General features: G+C 35.5%; 1 pseudogene; it reads right to left on the reverse strand.

Annotated features, from left to right (window-relative positions):
- Positions 1-4,183: 4,183 nt before the first annotated feature.
- On the reverse strand, positions 4,184-7,006 carry LOC114235599 (60S ribosomal protein L37a-like; annotated as a pseudogene).
- Between the last annotated feature and the right edge of the window lie 1,753 nt (positions 7,007-8,759).

The raw sequence follows: 8,759 nt of genomic DNA on the forward strand, positions 1-8,759 counted from the left end.
AGTAGCATATGGTAGTAAATGAACCAAAAAGGAACATGTTGCATTATTTTTCTGCATTAACTGCCGACATTATCTTTTTCACACTGTGTGTGTGGTTTTATGTAATGAGAATCCTTTTAGAGACAGTTTGGAGGTACACGCTCTATTCTAGCTGATACCTTTTTGAAGGAGCCCATTTTCAAAGTAACATACAGTGTGTGAATTATGCTCAATCTAATTATCATGCAGTACTTTGGGAATTTACTCCTAAATGGCTGCTATTAACATAAACAAGTCAATTTACATGTCACAGTGAGGTTCAGGTTAAAAGAAAATATATAATGGATTTCTGTATATTTGTGATCTAGTTTAACTATGCTTTTATTAAAAAAAAAAAAAAAGAAGATAAATAGATGTACTGATTTTTCTCCATATAAACTTTGCTCTTATAATAGCCATATGAATAGTTAGTGATAGTTTTCACCATCAGTCACATATATTTTTTGAGTGCCTACTATGTGTAAACATTGTTCTGGGCAAAGGCCTTCAAAGCAGATAGGTCTCTGCTCTGGCAACAACTACTCTGAACTAATTTTGCCTCAAATCTTTGCAATAACAACTTCAGAAATTTAGAGGAAAAAACACTACCATCAAAGGGCAGGGATGCCTGGCAAACAAAGCGGGTATTTTTCTGCTTTGAAGTGAGACCTTGTAATATGGAAGAAAACTTAAGTGTAATGCAAGTTAAATTTTTTTAATAAATTCAAATTAAAAACATTGAAATTGGTTAAAATGTGTCATTAAACTGATGAAGTCAGCAAGAAGATAGGCACTATGTAGTTAAAGGAGAAAAAAATTTACAACAAGGATATAGAATCATTAACCCAAATTTTCCTCAATCTTTTAAAATTAGGATGATTCACCAAGCTCAGGGAAGAAGGCCAGAAGGAGTTATAAACATACTTTTCAGAGTGGTAAATAAGTATCATGAAAAAAAAGTTAGATTAATCTTGATGAGTGAGTCAATTTGAGCATTAAAGATATATGGCTATTCAGTTGTAATGTCTTTTTCCTGGCATTGCACCAGAGCATAGGCTATATTTTCAGGGAATTTAAGTTCTATGGAAGGAGGACATTTGACAAAGAAACATTTCCAAATAAGACAGTCACAGGATCTCCTTTTCTGGAGGTATGTAGGGAAAAGCATTTTGGTTTTGGCTGTGTCTACAAAGCAGCCACATAAACTGAAAAATAAAACCTCATTCAAGCAAAAATTAGGGATTCCTCATCTAATTCCAAATAACTGCAGTGGTTATTTTCTCTAGTTTTATCATTATTACATAGACATGTCTCTTGTTCTATCAAAAAGCCCAAGAATGGTTTTGGTTGGTGGCTTTCAAAATCAGAGAACCTTTATATACACAAAAGCTGAAGCTGATTATGACATAAACTTTTAATTATAATCTAAGGGAAAAAAATAAAAGACAATGTATGTTGGTTGGAAGACCATGAGTTATTATCAGGGGGTATGACATCTAATTCATTCATCCATTCAATCATTCATTCTTTCAACAAATACTCATCGTGCATTTACTAAGGTAGGTGGGCAACAAGCAAACTTCTTCAAGAAGTCTAACTTACATTCTAGGGCAACAAAATGGAGAGCAAAATAAAGATATTCTCTGCTTCAGGGACTCGGGGTTTGATCATTACAATAATAGCAAGAGGAGGAGAAGGAGGAAGATGAGGCAGAGAAGGAAAAAGGGAAGGAAAAATTAATCTTCGCATATATAGTAAGGCTGAGAACAGCACTTGTTACAATGAAAAACCTCTTCTTTTCTAGTTTATTGTTGCCTCTGAGTCATCTCAACCAAATATTTTATATTTTCCAACTATAGTGGTTACATTTTGCTTAATTTTCAGCACATTATTTTAATGGCACAACTTTGAATTTTGTTTTGAAACAAAAGCACTGCTACAGGATTAAGCTGCAAGTGTAGTTTTAAGATAGCAGGAGAGTGAACTCGATTTGGAAACAACTTTTCCGGCAACAGTATTTTTTTAAAATTATGAATTATCCAAGAATAGAGTCCAAATTCACTTCTGAAATTATCCCCTAGAATTCTAGCCTCCTTGAGATTTTCAGGATCTCCTTTGTAAAGATCCAAAATGACGACCAAACACTTTTTACATCTATTCATACCTTTATTACTTAAAAAAAAAAAAAAAAAAAAACCTTTTAAACTTGACTGATTTATTTCAAACACTCGTACAACTGAACTAAGAGGGCGGGGTAGGGGGGAGGGAGTGTTTCTTCAGTACCCTTAAAAAGAATGTAGTGCTATTGTGTTCATAGTTTAATCTGCTGGGATTCCATAACCGAGGAAAGATGGGTGTCAGATCTCCACGCATAATCTTCAGTACATCCGGACCTAAGAAACGGAGGTGGAGAAAACGAAAACAAGATAAAACTGAAGCAAGCTTGCCTTTAACTTTATAAGAATGTGAATCAAATAGTGTAGGGAAAAAAAAAAAAAAGCCGTCATCAGTTTCAGGATTGGGGCTGAGACACCGACTCTACCTGGATTCCCTGCTTCTGCTCTGTGCAGATACAGCTAATGCACCACTGAAATGGGAGGCAGGTGGACGGGAAAGCCAGAGAAACTTTTTTTTTTTCTCCTCCATCAGATTGAAGTGAGAACAGGAGCCATACTTCAACAAAAAAAATAGAGAAACAAATGGGGACAGAACACCCACAAGTGCAATGGAAGCCCTTCACCCAGTCCTGGTAGAATGTTCTGGATCTGATACCCTTATAGTTATCTCAAAGCAAGATAAGTGTCGCCTTCAAGATTAAATATTCTTTTATAGGGAAAAGATATGGCAACCAATACCCCTCACTTCATCCTGCTTGATTAAATGGAGACTAACGATTCAAAGTAAATCATTTTTAGGGATTTAGACGCCAAGTTAAATAAGTAAGTTTTTCATTAGCATAATAAAAACACATGAAAATGCTGTTGTTACTGTACCCAATTTGAAGAAAACACTTAAATGGGAGAGACAATATATCAAAAACTGAAAGTTCCTAAAAAATCAAATTAAGAAGTAACTGAATTACTTTTTGCAAAGTATCCATACCAAAAGGCTCTCACTAAATATAAATTTTAAGAGAATATTTAAAAATATTTTTAGATGTATTTTCATTGCAACTCTGAACTTTTTCTCTGATGACCCTTTAGATCTTAATATAATCCACGTCCTTATTTTCGTCACCTGAGTCTCCTTTTTAAGTCAAACATTGGTTTCAGATTCTAAAAGTGCTGCTTTAATGTTCATAAATAGGGTAACACACTATCTGAAATAGAGATGGGCAGTTCTGTTCCTAGACTGTGGAGATTTGGCTTGTTTCTTTTTCTGTTTGTGTATTAGCTACCTGGCTTATCAGTTACTGGATAAAACTGGCTTTTCAATTACTTGTATTAATACATTTCAATTTATTTTAATCTCATTTCACGTTTTATTCCATCATCCAATCAAACATTTTCTAACTACTTTCTGAATTTGTTACCAAACTTTGATACCAAACATCATTTCCAAACTTTGCTTTTCCTTTTCACTTTACCATATACACAGTGTGAAGGTGCTGTGGTCTTAAGTCCATCCTTCTCTCTTGATTTCAGACCATACCTTTAAAGTGTCCTTATTACTTGCTTTTTGTTTCTTTTCCACTTGTTGCTGTTGCTTTCCTGGGTTTGGTTTTAGTTTTAGTTTTTTCATGCTTGTTAACACTGCCTCACTTCGCTGGTTCAAAAAGAACTATTATTTGCTCTATGAGTTTTCTGTTTCTCTTGGTGACTATCAGCTTCTGTTTCCTATTTTGGGGCAGAAAGGAAAAAGCCTGTGAATGATGGGCTCTGATTTCAAGACTAGCCCTTTAGAGCAACTTTCTAAAGTGCCAACCATTTAATTCAGAATCACTCAGGAATCTTTCAAGGAATGCAGATTCCTTGGATCTCACCTTTTCCTTCCTGGCATAAGATGGATTTTTTTTTTTCTTCTAAGAAAACAAAGGTTATTCTTAGATAACAGCTCCCAGGTTATTTCCTTTCTATAATCTATTTCTTTCTCTTTTAGCAGTCACTGAACTTTAGAAATCTCTGACGATTTTTTTTTGGGGGGGTTACATAAGTGAATCCATTTATTACAGGCCAGCAGTGTTTCCCATGGTGAGCTTCTGATCTTTCCATTCCTTCTGTGTTCTGATGATGGACTTTTCTGTGACTGCAGAAGTGGTATGTAGGGTCAGTACCACCGGCTACCATTTTCATGCAAGAACCACAGTGCCAGACACCCACAGCTAGCTCTCCCTCTTGGTTTTGTGACAGAAGGAGCAAGTGTACTTGGTGTGCTGGCTCATTTCAATTTTCTTCACCATTTTCCTGAGGGAGACACCATAACAGGTCCTGTCTTTACAGACAATTGCAGCCTTCTTGGTGCATTTAGCCTTGTAGCCACAAATTAGGTCCAAGATCAGAGATCTCTAAGGTTTTATCAGTACCGTTATTGATGTTGTTATTTTAATGAATAAAAACCATATGATCATCTCAATAGATACAGAAAAAGCACTTTTGACAAAATTCAACATCATTTATGATCAAAACTCTCCAGAAAGTGGGCATAGAGGGAACCTACCTCAACATAATAAAGGTCATATATGACAAACCTACAGCTAACATCATACTTAACAGTGAAAAGCTGAAGGCATTTCCTCTAAGATCGGGGACAAGACAAGGATGGTGACTCTCGCTACTTTTATTCAGCATAGTTTTGGAAGTCCTGGCCACAGCAATCAGAGAAGAAAAAGAAATAAAAGAAATGCAAACTGGAAAAGAAGAAGTAAAAATGTCACTCTTTCCAGATGACATGACACTGTACATAGAAAATACTGAAGATGCCACCAGAAAACTACTAGAACTCATCAATGAATTCAGTAAAGTTCAGAATACAAAATTAATATACAGAAATCTGTTGCACTTCTGTACACTGATGAACTATCAGAAACTATCAGAAAGAGAAATTAAGGAAACAATCCCATTTACCATATCACATCAAAAAGAATAAAACACCTAGGGATAAACCTACCTAAAGAGGTGAAAGACCTGTACTCAGAAAACTATAAGACACTGATGAAAGAAATTAAAGGCAACAAAAACAGATGGAAAGATATGTCATGTTCTTGGAGTGGAAGAATCAATACTGTGAAAATGACCATACTACCCAAAACAATCTACAGATTCCATGCAATCCTTATCAAAATACCAATGGCATTTTTCACAGAACTAGAGCAAGTAATTTTTAAATTTATATGGAAACACAAAAGACCCCAAATAGAAATAATAATCTTGAGAAGGAAGAACAGAGCTGGAGGAATCACACCCCCTGACTTTAAATTTCTTAAAAGACCTGTAGGACTTTTGTTTGTATTTTTTTATCCTCCTATAAGTTTTATTCTTTTCATTTTAAATTTATTTTTCTCCTTTATCAGGATTCTTCATTCTCATTTTCCTCCTACCAAAGCAATCATTCAAATGTATTTAACATACATTCTTTTGTTTTTATATGTTCTTGAAAATGTGTCTTGCTATTTTGTGTGCACAAATTTCTAATTTACATAAATGTAATGTGTTACAAATTCTTGTTACTTTTTTACTCAGCATTATATTTTAAAGGTCCACACATGTTTCTGGGTGTTCATCTGTATGGTTCATTATCTCTGAATGTCACCTAGTATAGCATGTGACCCAACACACTGGGTCTGTCTGCCCTTCTAGTGATGGTCACCCAGATTGCCTCCAACTCTGCTACCATAAATAACACTAGCATTAACATAATTTTACAAATCCCCTTTCAGCCTTGTCTGGGAATTTCTTTAGGATGTACACCCAGGACTGGAATTGCTGAGTGGTTGGTAAGTATATCCTCAATTTGGCTAGATGCACCAGGTCACTTTCCAGAATGGCTACACCAACCCAGTGTGCCTACAGCACATAAGTCCTGTTATATATAAGCATCTCTGCAACAGTTGGCTTTATCCAGCTTTCTAATTTTGTATTTTGGTGGTATAAACTCAAAAAAAAGTTTATAAAGAAAAGAGGAATATAACTAATCAACAGCTCTTACTGATGAGGACAAATGTTTCACATTGTAATAGATGCTGAAACTTTAAAGCAAATAATACATCTGCATTCAAAGAACATGCAATGTAATGGAAAAGAGGGACAGAAGACACGTGGAAAACCTTTGACAGCAGAATGAATACAGTGTGGAGAAGCATAAATGGAGGTCATGTAGCCAGCGAGACTAGCAGAATAAGGGAAAGTTTTCTGCAGAAACTGACCCTGAAATTTGAAGGGGTGAATACATTTGCCTGAAGAATGGTCCATCTCTGCTCGGGAAAGTTTATCCTCCTCGACTGAAAGTACATTGTCAGTAATCACACCCATAGAACTACATCAACCCTGGACATCAAAGTCTCAGACCCCCTTGCATTTTAAAAGATGGGTAGCACTATGCTGGACATTCAGCCAAGAGAATAGCACATACAAAGGCAGTGGGAAGAGGATACACAAAAGTTACAGAGATCAGCATGGACACTAGGCTAAGAATGTACTACCTGCTTTAAGTGCACGTTCTCATTGAATCCCAGCAGTCTGGGATATTGCTGTTGGTCATCTTTTTTTCTTCACATTTTTTTTAAATTAGTGCCTTACAATTTTCAAAAATTTCACATACATGATTTCATATAATCTCATAATAACCCTTTTCCCCCCACCCCTGTATTGCACCTCTCCCTTCCCTCTCCCCACTGGTAACCACTAGTTTGTTCTCTATATCTGTGAGTCTGCATCTTTTTTTTTATATTCACTAGTTTGTTGTGTTTTTTGGATTCCACATATAAGTGATATCATACAGTATTTGTCTTTCTCTGACTTATTTCACTTACCGTAATGCCCTCTGGGTCCATCCATGTTGCTGCAAATGGAAAAATTTCATTCTTTTTATGGCTGAGTAGTATTCCATTGTATACATATACCACATCTTCTTTATCCATTCATCTGTTGATGGATATTTAGGTTGCTTCCATGTCTTGGCTATCGTAAATAGTGCTGCTATGAACATTGGGATGCATGTATCTTTGTTTTTTTCAGCTATATGCCTAAGACTGGAATTGCTGGGTCACATGGTAGTTCTAGTTTTAATTTTTTGAGAACCCTCTATACTGTTTTCCACAGTGGCTGCACCAATTTACATTCCCACCAACAATGTACAAGGCTTCCCTTTTCTTCACATCCTCACCAACACTTCTTATTTGTGTTCTTTTTGATGATAGCCATTCTGACAAATATGAAGTCGCCTGGCAACCAACCAGACCAGGGGCCAATCAGCCTACCAGACTGCCCACATAGTTAGCCTGCCACAACAGAAGGACTCATGCAGCCCTCCTAGTGGAAATCCCTGGAATATATAGCTTGGGTGATGAGAGGAAAGTGCACTGCAGGGACACATAGGACTTCTACAGAGGGCACTTCTCCAAGTTTGAGAAATGTAACTAACCTACTACATATATAAAAATACCAATAGCGAAGAATGAACTAATGCCATTTGCAGCAACATGGATGGACCTAGAGATTGTCATACTGAGTGAAATAAGTCAGACAGAGAAAGACAAATATCATATGATATCACTTATACGTGGACTCTAAAAAAATGGTACAAATGAACTTATTTACAAAACAGAAATAGAGTCACAGATGTAGAAGACAAACTTATGGTTACCAAGGGGGAAGGGGTGGAGGCATAAATTGGGATATTGGGATTGACATATTCACACTACTGTATATAAAATAGATAACTAATAAGGATCTACTGCATAGCACAGGGAACTGTTCTCAATACTCTGTAATGACCTATATGGGAAAAGAATATAAAAAAGAGTGGATATATGTATAACAGATTCACTTTGCTGTACAGCAGAAATTAACACAAAATTGTAAATCAACAATATTCCAATAAAAATTAAAAAAAATAAAATCCATGTTGTAAAAAAATAAATAAATAAAAATTTAAAATTTTTCCTGTTTAAAAAAAAAATACCAATAGCAACTTAGACAAAATGAGGCAGCAGAGGAACGTGTTCCAGATGAAGGAACAAGATAAAACCCTAGAAGAAGAACTAAGCAAAGCAGAGATAGGCAATCTACCTGAGAAAGAGTGGTCATCATCTTTTTACATTAAGGAAACAAAGCCTCAGAAAAGTATATTTCCCAACACCATACAGCTATGGTGTTGGGAAATATACTTAAATATACTTATACTTATTCTGTAGAAATGTATACAGAAAAGTATATTTCCCAACACCATACAGCTACTTACATCCATAAATATTTGGTACAACCAGAATTTTAACAAATGTTTGTTTGACCTCAAAGTTAATGCTTGTTTGTTGTTGTTGTTGTTTGTTTCCCTGGTCAAAAAGGTCATATAAATATAGAAAAAGTAAGAATTGATATGACTTGCCTATGGAACAAATGAATTCTATTTTAGTGAATTAGAAGCCAATTGATAAGGACCAAGGGCAGTCTGGCTTCTGTTTGATGATAATTTTCAACTACACTGTAAATTCTAGACACAGGTTTCTTTAAAATATTGACATGTGCCAATGGAATTTTAGAGCATACTTGGATGTCTGGAAAAGGAGACTCTATGTAATATACTAG

The sequence above is a fragment of the Balaenoptera acutorostrata genome, chromosome 11 (assembly GCF_949987535.1).
Source record: "Balaenoptera acutorostrata chromosome 11, mBalAcu1.1, whole genome shotgun sequence".
In the NCBI taxonomy this organism is placed as follows: Eukaryota; Metazoa; Chordata; class Mammalia; order Artiodactyla; family Balaenopteridae; genus Balaenoptera; species Balaenoptera acutorostrata.